At 44.2% G+C, this 14,135-nt stretch overlaps 1 long non-coding RNA gene across 1 annotated transcript in view; it reads right to left on the bottom strand.

Moving 5' to 3' along the window:
• The window catches only part of LOC109300120, a 12,806-nt gene extending 3,488 nt beyond the window's left edge, over positions 1-9,318 (bottom strand). Inside the window, exons 1-2 of the long non-coding RNA XR_002098131.1 lie at positions 9,201-9,318; positions 5,633-5,637 (exon numbers count right to left, since the gene is read on the bottom strand). This is a non-coding gene — a long non-coding RNA (uncharacterized LOC109300120). The remainder of the gene's footprint in view (positions 1-5,632; positions 5,638-9,200) is intronic.
• Between the last annotated feature and the right edge of the window lie 4,817 nt (positions 9,319-14,135).

Below are 14,135 nucleotides of genomic sequence, written 5' to 3'. Positions count from 1 at the left end.
AAATTGCAACACAACATCTTCAGGTTTAAAATTAACATTACCTCGCCTAAATCTAGCCCCTTCAAAACTCTCTGACTATGCTTTTTTGAGATGTCCTTTCTTGAAATGTACTAGATAAGTTGGGCAGTTGAATCCAGTTTTTATTATTATCAAGGTTAAATTTTCAGTGAGAAAGAACTATTAGGTCAGCTAATTTTACAGTTAGAGCTTTGTCTTTGAGGCTTAGTTAGTTCTACAAAGAGTTACAAGTTACATTTGCGGGTTACAAAAATACAAGCTGCATATTAGACAAAAGTTCCAAATGCCTCCAAGAAGCACATCTTTATTGCTTATTTATTTCTTTGGTTCTGGCCATCACACATGGGCCACAGGTCAACCATGTCCAAAGGGCTGAAGGGCGTCAGAAGCTGGTTGCAAGGAAGGAGTTAGGTGAGGATGAAGGACAGGAGGAGGTTCAGGCAGGAAGAGGAGCATTAGGGACAGGGAACCAGACTAGGGAACAGGGGATCAAAGAGCAGGAATTACAACTAGGAACTGAGAGCCAGGACTAGGCGAATGTCTTGTTGGGAGCCTTAGGAGCCCTGCAAGGGTTGCTGCTCATATGGAGCAGCCATACCCAAGCACTTCACTAACACCAGCTGAGGACACTCAGGCACTTGGCAGCTGGTCCCACCCAGGCTGTCAGGGCTGGCTGGGGACTTCTCTGCCCGCCTATCACCCTAGCTCCCCACAGCCATCCTGAGGCATGTGGGGTGGAAAGATAATTTAAAAGCTCCGTCTACATTTTGATGGATCTCTGTCTGCAGGAAATACCATTGTGCTGGTATCAGATTCTGGCAACTCTTTTGTGGTTGAAGTCCTGGCGTTATTCAAATATAATGCAGTCTCATGGGAAAATGTCATTGTGAAGAGAATGCAGGAAAGTTCCTCTTCACAATAGACGATACTTATGGGAGGGACAAATTGCATTTGGATGTTTCCTAGGGGTTGTATTTCTTTCAAAAGAATGCTTTTTAGGGAGTTGGGGTCCTGCCCCTTCCTGTGGGACTCCCTTAATCACATGCTCAGTGGCCCTACAAATTAAAATGAGAACCTCAAGTTAAGTAGCACGGGCTTTTGCAAATGTTATCAAACAACCTGATGCTGCCGTAGAATAAAACACAGAGTTGGGACACCTGTGACAAAAACTGAGTATTACTGGAAGTCTCACATGTAGATATATTCCTACAGAGAAGTCCCATGGACTTCAGTGGGTGGGGCTCATTACGCTTTAGCACTAGCTGTGTCTATCAAGAGTGGCCATGTGTTCTTGCATACGCTACTCAATTCATAATGGTTGATGTCTTAGAAGGAGCACATGCAGACAGGCTGCCAAGTATGGATGGCCCTTTGAAAGCCCAAAAGGAGGATCCATAGCTAGATACAAATATTACCAAGATGAGGGTACGCTGTATACTGTGAGTCATGACTGGGAACAAGCCACTTTGGACTCTGGTCTGGAGCGCACAGGATTGTTCTCCAAAGGCTGGAAGCACTAGCCCCAAGTGCAATTAAAGGTGTGAGAGGAGTGAGTGACAAAGTAATAGCACATTTATGGTGGAATAACACTGTTGCTTATTCCTCGTTTTATTGCACCGTGAATTGAACGAACGTGCGGCCAGGTCACTAAAGCTGTCTCAAGGGTAATGTGCCTCAGAGGTCTGGGGAACAGAAAGCACAAGGGATTCAGAGTTTTTGTGTATGTTGAGTAAGGAAGAAAATGTGCTACACTGCAGCAAAAACAGTTGTGGAGCCAAGATGGTGGTTAATGCACTCCACAGAGAAATCTCAGGCTCCAATTCCAGATATCAGGTTATGCGTTCTGGGATTGTGCGAGGGGCAGATCCAGACTGGTTAACTAGGCACCTAAATGGGATGCAGGTGGAATTTAGGTGCCTGAGTTTCACAAAGTGACACAGAATAACCCCGTTCCCGTATCCACCTCCATCTCCTACCTCAGGTGCCTAAATTCCTCTGGTGTACATATAAAAAATCCCATGTGCCTAAACAAGAGCTTCTGAGCATGTACCAAAGCACTCCAGTCTAATCAGTGAGATACTTTCTCTTGCTTAAGCTCCACCATGATCCAGAATGAAGACAGGAAGGTGCCTGTCCTCCATCTAAGTCTTTGGAGGAGCCTGATCTCACAGGCAGGCTGTAAATACAAGCAATGTGCACTCATATAATTGGATTGAGCATAAAATATATCCATGGCCCTGATCACCTAAAAACACAGCTGGAGAAGGAAGACCCCATTTTTTGCATAGTAGCTGGGGCATTCACTAGAAAGTAGATGCCCTGAGATCTAGAGATTTTTCAGACTGCAGGGATTCACTCCCACGTCTCCAACTTCCCAGGAGAGTGCCCCATCTGCCAATTGAGGGAATAGCTCATTGGGGGAAAATCCTTCCACTGTTCGTGCCGAGGAAGCTGAGACACTGGGCATAAAGGAATGCAAAAACCATGCGGCAAGAAGGACAGCAAGAAAAATGGAGTATGGCTGTATAGGTTAGTGGTTAATGCATTCCACAGCGAAAGCTCAGGCTCCAATTCCTGGCATTGGGTTATTTCTCTTTATTAATCAATGACTGACTATTGTAAAATGTTTGAGGAGCGAGCAGGGCCAGGCCTCAGGACACCTTCCCCCAAGCTGAGATAGAGAGTAACAAGCCCTTTTGCTTGGTCTCCATCTATCCTGAGGACTCTTGCCTTCCTCTCCATACAGTGGCCAAGCTTCTCCAACTGGAGGGGTGCAGAATGCCCCTACCCAGACAGTTTTATAGCTTAGTGGCTATGACACTCTCCTGGCAAGTTGGCAATATGGGTTTGAATCCCTTCAGCTGGGAAAAGGCTTAGAAATAAGCTCTCCTGCTCCCCAGGGGTGTGTGCAGTATCTACCAGGCTATCCTGTAAAAGGTCAGTGCTGTTAGATGCAGATCCCGAGCGGAAGGAACTTCCTAAAGTGCATTTTTGAGTGAGATGCTTCAACCCCAAGAAGGCACCGGGGTTTGGATGCAGCTCTTATCTCAATGCAGTGTCTCATATAGTACACCCTGTTAGGACCTAATCCTGCTGTTATTGAAATCAGTACTTCCATGAACCAGTAAATCTCTAAGGTTTCTTTAGACATGCAGGGAGCCTGCTCCGACGCACTAGAAATTCAGTGCATTGGAGCAGACTCAATTAATCAAGTCTGCTGGAGCATGGCAATTGATGTTCTCTGTCAGCCTTCCTCATCACATGCATTAGTGTCACCACACTGAAAAAATGGTGGTGGTGGAGCTTTGAAATAAAACACGCTTAATGAAGTTTAGGTCAAAGCACTGCACTGCTATTTTTCAGCATGGGGACACTGATACACATGACGCATGGACGCTTTTAATTAGCGTGGTTTGCTAATTAAAGCACTCGGTGCTGCATCCCAAAGCACATGAAAAAATGCCCTAAGGTTCCACCTGACCCTATCCATTGACTTCACTGGGAACAAGTTAAACTAGGCATTGCTCTCCTTTCTCAGCGTAATACATTCTTGAAACCTTTAGTGAATCTTATATACTACAATTAAACATATGGTCATGATATGCAAGTTCTGGATGGAGGTTGCCCTGTAGAAAAGGGCACATAATCAAGCTAAGTTAACTTCTATATGCCACACAATTTCCATATCCTGGTATTATAAAATATATATGCATATATACACTAAAAGTAAAACTTACAACCCCCCTGCCCTCCCTGGAAACCTCATTTGATTCTATAAGGCATTAGATTTTTCTAATTATTTCAATAATTTAAAGATAATTTTCACATCATTGACAGTTCTTGATAAGCAAACTAAAAATTCAGGTGAACTAAAATTCGATGATGTCCTCCAAAGTTGCACAACATAGATAGGCTGGATTTAAAGGAACTACATTCTGACTGCATCTACATGAAACGTTGACTGCACATTCATTTTGTACTTGCATGCCCAAGTACTAAATGACTGTGCAGTAACCAATGTTACTGCACAGTAGCATCCCTCCATGGCTTCCTGGTGAGGTTTACTGCACACACAGTCGCTGGTTACTACTGCACAGTAGTGTCATATCACGGTTTGTGCCATGCGACACTACTGCACAGTAAGTATCTCTGTAGAATCTCAACTAGTACACAGTTTTAAATCCGATTGCAAAGCCAAGTATACTTTGGTCACTGAACTTACAAGAGTGTAAACCCAGAAGACAGATTACCAGCTTCCCTCATTTACTTAAAATCTTTTTCTCTAAACTTTAAAGTTACTCAAGATTTAAAGATGTATTTGTACAGTAATCATTTTACGGTCTTAAGAGAAGTTTATCTTATGGTTAATCTTCAGATCTACATACAGCATAGAGTAGTGAATCAACATGTAAAAGAGCAATATAAAAGCACCTTGAATGTATAAACTGTGTAATGACCTTTCTTTTTTTTTTAATACAATGCTGTGTAACCAGTACCCAACAATAACAGATCCTTGACCTTCACAGAACTAGTTTTCAAAAGACCAATTAGAAATGATCCTGAATCAAGAAAGAAAAGGGTGTTCTTTAGAGCTGGAATTGGACATTATGAAGTGGAGGTTCTGCATTTTCTTCCAGGAAGCAAAAATGGGAATGTTTCTATTTCTAAGTAAATATTATTCTAGGATGTGTATGTGTAGACTCACACCCTTAATGTGCCTTAAAAATGGCTAATGTGCCTTAAATTGGCACATGTAGATGCACCCTCTGAATAGAAAATCCTGCATGTTCAAATAAGTGTGGGCTACGTGAGCTGAAATTTCAAGGTTGGCTTGTTTTGCAGAACTCATTGAGACTTTAAAACTCACATTTGGAAAAGATTCATTCAAAATTGTGCTGTCAAAATGGTGTTTGACACAAAAAGCAAAAGAACAAAATTAAAATGTTGTTATAGTTTTTTCAGCAAAACAAATGGATATTATCTTCATTTAGGGTTTTCCTTTGGATTTTTTTTTCTCCTTTTCTTTCCCCACTGGAAAAGGAAAATAAAGGGGCAGGGGGAGGTAAGAAGCATGTGAAAGATCACAAAATTCAAGAGTGAAATATACATCTATATATTAATTTCTCTATGCCCACATGGCTCTGTAAAATGATTGATATCCAACCCAACTGCTCCTCTTCAGTATATTTTTAAACTCCAACATACTCGGTGTAATGTGGATGGGTCAGTGCATTTCCTTGTTCCTATCTGCTTACGTAAAATGCTCTTCTCCTGACTTGTGGCTCAGCTGATACATAATTCTACTGTAGGTGTGGCTGCAAAATATGACATTAGGAATAGCAGCATTTAGATCTTCCTAAACATTCAGCAACATTTATAGCCTGACAACTTGTCAGGTTAGCTCAATGTCACAGCTGTAGAGAATGAAGCCGGGAAGTTAAATATCATGTCCAGTGCCTGAACAATTGTAGCCGCTATCAAACTTTTTAATTAATCATAAACTCCTGTCTCACATTTGATAGGACCTTTTCACTACACAGAACCCATTTCCATTGGCAGCAGGATCCAGGAGAACAAGATGAATAATGGAGGCAGGAAGCCTCTTAATTCGAACCTTGCCTTTGACATTGACTTTGTGCACAGCTTTCTACAAATGAGTGATCTTTCTTTAGCCTTGTTTCTTGTTTGTAAACTGTGGCCCCTAGAAGGCTGATTACATGATCCTACCTGAAATGTATGGAGAAAGCAGGGAGATGGAACTCCTTTTGTACTTCGTTTTAAGGAAACCAGAGAAAAGAGGTGAATGTTGGATCTAAGAGAAATATGTCCTCATGAAGGGAGATGCCTAGAGTTACTGGCTCTTGTAAGAGCATGGGTGGTTTTGGCTACAGGTTGATGGTGGGACGAGATGGTCTTTGGCTTCTGCTTAGCTGTCAGAACAGAAATCCCTTCTGAATACCACAATGGGTTGATAACATCTCTGGGATCCCTGAAGTTCAGTTGTGGACCATTATTTGCTTATCTGGCTATTTGTTCATGTCAAACATGCCACAACCCCTGCACCTCCTCCTCCATAACCTGCTGTTGAGGTTCTGGCTGCACTTTTCCCTGCACCTTTTTATTTATGCCCTCCCCATCCGCTGCCCCACTAAGGCCCAGGACCTCCTGGTCAACCTCCTCCTGGCTCTGGCCAAGTGTAGCATCTGGCTAACTAGGTGGGAGGCTCTGGCTGGGAGGCTTCCCAGGGACATTGGAGCATTTTTCCTTGGTGTCCTCCAGTTGTGAATCCAAGTGGAGCATCTCTGGGCAGTAGCTGCCGGCACTCTTGCTGAATTCGAGGGCTGGTGGGCGCTGTCTGGCGTGCTCTATTTGGTATCCCCCCAGGGAGCACTTGTTTTGGCCCTTTGACCTTCATGTGCACACCCTGTTTTTCATTCTTTGTCCCCTGTATTTAATTGGTTTTAAAAGAGGCTCTTAGCTGCCCAACAGCGGCGGCCCATGCAATTTTAGTGGGCTAGGCCCATGGCCCTTTTTAATCAAATCGATCAAACATGCCACATTATGGACAAATCTTACTGACCAGCTCATCATGGGGCTAATATACCTATGGCTCAGAGGTATGTAGAGGATAAGCAGGTATGCTCAGATCCCATTCCACCACTGGAAATCTAAGCTTATGCAGCCACTTAGCTGAAAATAAATGACTTGCCTCAGGACACGAAGCTACTGCACAATAGTAACGAGCTACTGAGCAGTCAGCATCACCAGAAAGACATTCGGGGATGCTACAGCACAGTAACACCAGTTATTGCTCAAGCATTTAGTACTTGTGTATGCAAATACTACTGACTGTGTAGTAATAACCACATACTCAGCATCTCATGTAGACGCGACCACAGACTCTCAATGAACATCCTGGTGTATCTCACAAGACCAATCCGTTCTGCCATAGAGATGCCATAGAGATGGGCACAGCTCTTCTACCCTGCCCTGATCACTGCACCACCTTCTTCCCTCCTGTTGAAACTGGGCCACTGGACAAAGACTGACTCCTAGGATCAAAAGGAGAAGCAATGAAAAGAGGACTGATTCTTCACCCCAGTGAGGTGAGCACTCTGCTGGGAGGGAAGGAGCCCTTGGTTTTGTCACCAGTCCCAAAGCTGTTTTTACCTTAAATGGCTATCGGAAAAAATGAATTCGAAGTGCTGGAGTCGCTCATTTGTAAGTTGAAGGAGTGAGCACAGGAATCAGTTGCTGTTATTATATGACAAGAATGTGTTCCCTGCAGGTACCTGCAAAACACGGAAATTCTCCTTCATAAAGGTTATTGATATTACGAAATTTAACTTCATACCAGAGGGAAAAAAACCCCAAATTCTGACAATTTATGTAAAGCAAAATTCTGAAACCAAAACAAAAAGAATTGACAATCTTTCAGATGTTTGTTATTTTGACTTGAAATGATGTACTGTATTAGCTTATACAGAAACCAAATTAAACAGTTTGGAATGAAAAGTTGCAGGTACAAGGGGTTTTCTTCAAAATAAAATCCAATTCCAGCAAAATCAATTTAATCTCATGGGCATTTTAACTTCAATGGGACTGTAGTTCTGTTCTAACCAGTTTTACTATCCAACATGATATGCTTAAATGCATTGAAAAATGCATGTTTATGACAGCTCTGATACTTTCAACAGTGTTTAGAGGGAACATCCCAAACTTATGGGTCTTGTTACAAGAATTAGGGCTTGAGATGCTTTTTCTGCATCTGCAGCAAAGACAGCAGGAAGGCAACGAATCCTGGAATGCATAAAAATAATGTTTTGAATGTTTCTTGTCTTACACATTATTATTTATGTAGCAACCAATAGTGTGCCATGCGCTGCCACACGTGAAACTCTATGAGTAGTAGGGAAATAGTGAAAAATATACACACCGAAGTGTAAAGGAGCTGAAAGTCAGAGCTGGTCCAATAATAAATGAATTATTTACTATCAGAGGCCATGGGGGCAGAAGCTCTCCTCCAAGCTGGAAGGCAAATTCAATAACTCTTGTTCCCAGGCCTGGGCTCAGATATGTATCCTGGAAAAAAACACCAAAGAAAACAAAAATAGGGTTTTATTTCTGTAGACCACTTGGCATATTTAAAAAAAAATCAAAATACTTTTCATTAGACATGACATGGGCCATCAGACTGGTAAATTTTATGTTAAGGGAAGTGTTTAAAAAGCCGTCTGAAATGCTCTTGCCATTTACTTAGTTTTAAGCGCTCACAAAATGTATGTAAGTGCCTGAACATCAGCGTCTACAGATAAGAACATCTCTTACAAAAGTAGCTGCTGTTATCTCTTAGCACATGCACTTGCTGTAAATGTATCTGGCATCCAAATAGAACTATTAAAGAAATTCCTCATGCAGTAAGTTTCTTCACTGAATTCGCCTCGTTAGAAGCACAATCGTGTAGTTATAATTTTGACACACGCCAACAAATCCTCATAGAAATTAGACCTATGCAAATATTTCAAAGGTAAGTACATGAAAATGGATTCTAGAAAAGAAAAGAAAAGAATTGGCTGCCACAACATTTTAGAAGGAAATCTCACAACTTTTTGATCAAGCTCACACACTTTTTAGGTAGCTTTCCCTATTCCCTGCCATGAAATTATCACCTGTAGCTGAATAGGTCTGTGGGCTCAACCAAGTGAAGAAATCTCTATGCAATACCTACCTCATCAGAGACTTCATAACATGCTATTTAATGCTTCACAATGTAGGGGTGGGAGAGAAAGGTTTCAAAATCAAAATGATATTGTGACAGGAGTGCCTCTTCTGGAGTCCTTCTATCAGTGACCCCGCCCTCCTGTTATGGGCTAACCAGCTGCTTTCTTGCCTGCCATGCCTAGATCTTCATTGATTAATTGATGTACTTAAGCGGGAGGCTGCCTATTTTCTGCCCCACTGCTCGGGAGTGCTATCTTTGGCTCCTTTTCCTCCCCTACACCACAGCTCAAGCCTCGCAGATGATACTGACACAGTTTGATCTGGGCCTTGTTGTACTTTGGCCTTCCCCTTGTCCTCCCTGGGCTATCCACAGCCCTATCTCGTTCTGTTTCGCTCTGTGCCTTCCTGGTGCTCAGGCTCTCCGCAGCCCTGTCTGGCACTGCGACTTCACTGGCACTCACTGCCCCCTCTCCCTGGGGCTGAGGTTCCCACGCTGCTGCAGGTCCCCTGTGAGGCCTCCTCCATCCCCTAATAGCCTCAACCAAACTGCTGGTCAAAAAGCAAACACAAAGCCCCTGGGCTATAACAAAAATCCAAGCCGCCCGGCTAAAACATCATTCAATCCCTACCAGGGAATACTCCATCCCATAACAGCATCAGGAGCTGCTCGTGCAATCAGGCCTCTTTTCTTTTCTCACTCAGGCAGAGCTCCTTCACCCTTGGCTGCCAGCGGGGAACTGCCCTCCTGGCCTCAGGCCTGGGGTTTATGCGGGAGCCAGACCCTGTCCCTTCCGGTCAGCTGACCAGGTGCAGGTGTGGCCAATTCCTTTCTTAACCAGTTGTCCTGGCAACCAGCACTTGGGTTCCTGCCTCTGCTCTGAGAGTAGCAGGCACCTTAGTGTCCTGCTACAGATAACTATTTCCAAAGTCTCTTTCCAGTTCTGCTCCTTGTCCCATAATGGACGGGACTGGGAACCCAATTTAAAAAACTGTGAGTGCTGAGAATAATGCTTTTAATATTAGCAGCTTGAGTCCATCTTTAATAAAACTGTCAACTCTCAAAAGATAGAAAAAATGCAGATAAAGCAAAGTTCTTTTCACATCACTGTTAATAGCTGGACCAAGGAAGTTTGAGAAGTAGGAGAAACACTATTAGTTCATGAAGCCCTCATGAAATATGGAAAAAGCATTGAGCTTGGAGAGGAAAAAGCCATGAATCTTTCAAGCCACTGAAGGAAACAAGGCAAATAAAGCAACAGTTGAGATGGAAATGGATTTTGTTATCTGCTCATTTTTTTAATGGGAACTTAAAGGTCACATTCTAGAGACAGGGCTTTCCCTGGGGAGGAAGTACAATGCTCAACATCCTTATAACAACAAAAGAAAAAAAGACACTAGCACACTGAAAAGTTCATTGTGTGTCAGTCCTAGTGGAGGAAGGCCCTATAGCTCAGAAGCAATTCAAAATTTAAAGGAAAATAAGATTCTCTTTTGTCCAGAGTTTTTGCTGGTTTGTAGGAGGTGCCAGTCTCTCATAATCCCCTTGTATAAAAGAGGTTGAAAGGCGAAAGCAGCCCTGAGAAAGTGGTCATGGGAATTACAATGAAGAATACCATGGTCCTTGCTTAGGAGTGCATAGTAGGAAGTAATTGCTCCATATGCTGATAATACTGCAGCCAGACCCAGAGTCACCTTCTGCATTTAATAAAAACAGCTCGGCAATACAAACATCTCCAAACTGCAACTGGTACCTGTTCTCCTAATAAGATCTAGGGGATAGGCTCAGGGGGAAGGCAATATGGTTTTCTTGTCTCCCCCCAGATTTGATATTTGAAAATTTGTTCCCATTGTATGCTGGACCTTCCAAGGCCAAGACCCTTTCCACATTTTTCATGAGACATGAGAGAGGCACACCCTGCCCACCCCACTGAGAGTCAAGTGATCCCAAAGATGACAAGAAACTGTACTACATCCGGGGCCCTCAAGATCCAGCCCCTGTCACTGTGTGAGCCAGCCCACGGGGCTCCCACAAGCCTGGCCTAGATCAGGCATTCAGGGCAGTGCAGGGCTCAATCCTGGCAACTTGGGTCCAAACAGAGGTAGTGAAGGGCCCTGTAGCAGGGTATTAACGTGCCTGCTACTGGAAAAGCAGCAGTATGGGCTCAGGTGCTGGCTGCTAGGGGCAACCAAGAGGAGCTAAGGGCCCACGCCTGGTGAGTCAGCTGACCGGAAGGAGCAGGGCTGACCACTATAAGACCCAGAGAGGAGGCTGGGAGCCCTCCCTTTCTCTCCATCCCTCCCTGCCTGCTGGCAGCCAGGAAGGAGGAGCACTGTTTGACCAAGGAAAAAAGCTTGGCCCTAAAGGTGAAAAAGGGAAAAGGCCTGGATGTACAAGCTGTTAGTTACACAGGTGAGAGATGTGGTGTGGTTTTGGTGAACGTTTTAGCCAGGAGGCTTAGATTTGCGTTATAGCTGATTGGCTTGTGTTATTGCTTTGGTTGTTGTTGTTAAACTAGAGGACCGGGTGAGGCTATTAGGGGTTGAAGGAGGCCTCATAGGGGCTCCATGGTAGCATGGGGACCCCAGTGCCAGAGAAGGCACAACATTCAGGGTTGCACTGACCCCAGCCCTGAGAAGGGGAGCAGAGGATTGGAAGGGGGCCAGGTAAGGTCGAGGCCACCTGAGCCCTAAAGCGAGAAGCCCTGGTGCGGGCAGTGGCAAGGCAAGCTAGAGGGTGGGCAGTGGCGCACGGAAAGGGAAATCGACCAAACAACATCCAGTAAATCTGCAAGGCTTGGGGTGTGGTACAGGGGTGGTTGGAGCCATGCATAGCCCATAAGGCCAGGGTTCACCGAGTCACCCAAGATAGAACTGAGACTGAGATACATCAGAGCACCATGTCAGAGAGGACTAAGAGCAGCCTCCTTTAAACATTGTTAACATCAAAGACATGACGGGTGAGATGTGAGTTGGTTGAGTTGGTTTAACACCAACTTGGCATGGTAGGGGGTGGTAGGGGAGATCACGGCCACTTCTAGGACCCCACATGGTCACAGGCCTCAGGGCCTAATCCAACAAGTGGCCAGGAGTTGGCAGTATGGGACTCCAGGTCCCAATGCCAATATGCAGGGGCAGTGGGGGCCCCCCAGATCCAGTCCCAATGTGCAGGGGCCAGCCAAGGCTCCACTGGTTCCAACCCAGGCATGCAGGTCTGATCCTGGCATCTGGGGACGATCAGACCATGGGGCCAAAACATTGAGTGTCACTCCGCGGGATGGTTCAAGAAATTCCTTCTCATTCCCTGCTTATTCTTCCAAAGCCCAGGGAACATGCAAGCTTACGTTTAGGTCAACCTAACTAGGGTGAGGTTGATCTAAATGACCACTCATGCAAGCATTTAAAGGGCTTAAATTGGTCAAAAAAATGCCACACATGCTCTAAGTTGGTGCATTTCAGTGGTAGAATATTTGTTTGCCCCATGGGAGACCTGGGTTCAACCCCTAGACGTGCATTAGCTATCGAGGCACTGAATGTCTGGATGCAGTCTGGCATTTGGATAGTGAGTGTCTCAATGGTCTAAAGGGGGAGAAAAGGTCCGAGCAGCCTCCACTCCTTCATATTCCTGGCATATGTGTCAAAGGTCTTGGTGACCTCTCTTGCATACACCATGATCTAGAAGGATCTACGGTTGCCTACTACTGTATTTTACCAAAGAAATAATTTCCAGCTTTGCCAAAAATGGTGCATTCTTATGAAAATGGTTGGGTTTTATAAATTAGTGTTTTCTGATGGGGGCAAGGGGGAACATTTCACTGGAAAAATTTAAAACACTTTTATTCCTAACAGCTGCTTCTACATATGAGTAAGTATAGTTTTACTGATTGAAAACTGCTTATTCTGGGATAGAAATCCTAAGGTTCAAACAAGTCTTCTGACAGGTGGAAAACCAGTGGTGCAAAGAATAAACAGGTTTATTTAGTGATTTAAAGCACTGTCTGTTTAGGATAGTAAATTTAGCTACAATTGATCAGCAAAGAGAGGATGAACACAGCAAAATAAAGAGCAAATAATCCCTACACACTTTGATTAAGCAAAATTTATTGATGCAGGCAGTACCAATGAAGTGGTTCAATGCAGTAAAGTAGTATCATCATATAGTAAGGGGCCCAGAACTTCATTTACAAAGAACAGAAAGCATCAGCATCAGGGACTTCCGTTAGTGCATGGCCTGCCCCACTGTGCCTGTAATAGGAACTACAGCATACAAAAATATGCTGCTATTTTGTGGTTCAGCAAGCTAAAGGAAGATAATGATGTTGTTTAATACTGAACTCTCCAACACACCCTCTGCCTGACAACAGATAGCTGCTGTGGAGATAAAATGCAGTTCCCACTTGCCTGTATGCATGTGAATTGATATTTATTTCAGTACTACCAGAGGTATGGAAATAATATTTTTGTTGGAAATATTGCCACATACTGACAGGACTAAGAATATGGATATTACAGCTCAGAAGATATTTTGGTGAACTGTTTGCTGAAAAATACATTTTTTTTTTTTGCATTCTGAATACAAGAGGAAAATTCAGGCTAGTTAGGACAAACAAGGGGAGGAGGAGGTCTAGTTGGATCGCCCAGTAATACCCAAGAAACCAGTGCTCACAGTACTCACCGGGGAAGATGACACCTGGATTGTAGTCACCGTTGAAATGAATATTTGAGTATTTTGGTAAAAACATAATAGAGTTAATGGGAAAGATAAAGTAAAACCCCCCCAGGAAGGCAGTAAGGCCAAGTAGGAAGATCTCATTTTAAGTCTCTGCTCTGGATTACACAGAAAGGGAATTTGAACCAGGTCTCATAGGGTGCATCCAGATGAGCATGCACACGCACTTTGAGGCTCCTCAAAGGCTTTTGAGGTGCTCCAAAATGTATGCAGTGCATGTGAATAGTGTCTCTGCATTGCATATTTGCAGCGTGGAGGCAAAATTAGATACCAGGAACTCCTGTTATTAAAAAAAAATGTTTAAATAAAAGCGGGGTGGCACATGTGGCTGCAGGGTGCGCCACTGGAAACCGGAGCCTGGCTGGCCAGAGCCATGCTTTGGCTGCTGGCCAGGTTCCATGTGCCTGGATCGCAACTGCTGCAGCACTTGGGTGCATTTTGCACCTTAAATGACTCCTTTAAGGAATTTTAGTTTGCTGCCCTATGGCCGCGGAGTGAAGCACCAGGCTCCATGCAGCTCTGTGGCTCTGCAGGAAGCCTTGCACGCAGCCTGGCAGCAGCCCGGGAAGGCAGGCTCTGCCCAAGAAAAGCAATGAGCCTGATCTTTACTCCCCCCCGAGCCTGCCTGCCTGAGCTGTGAAGGGGCCGGGTGCTTCCCTCTGAGGATGCA

Source organism: Gavialis gangeticus, unplaced genomic scaffold (genome assembly GCF_001723915.1).
Source record: "Gavialis gangeticus isolate Ggan-Ray unplaced genomic scaffold, GavGan_comp1, whole genome shotgun sequence".
Classification (NCBI taxonomy): Eukaryota; Metazoa; Chordata; order Crocodylia; family Gavialidae; genus Gavialis; species Gavialis gangeticus.
This window is presented reverse-complemented; position numbering and strand designations above follow the sequence as displayed.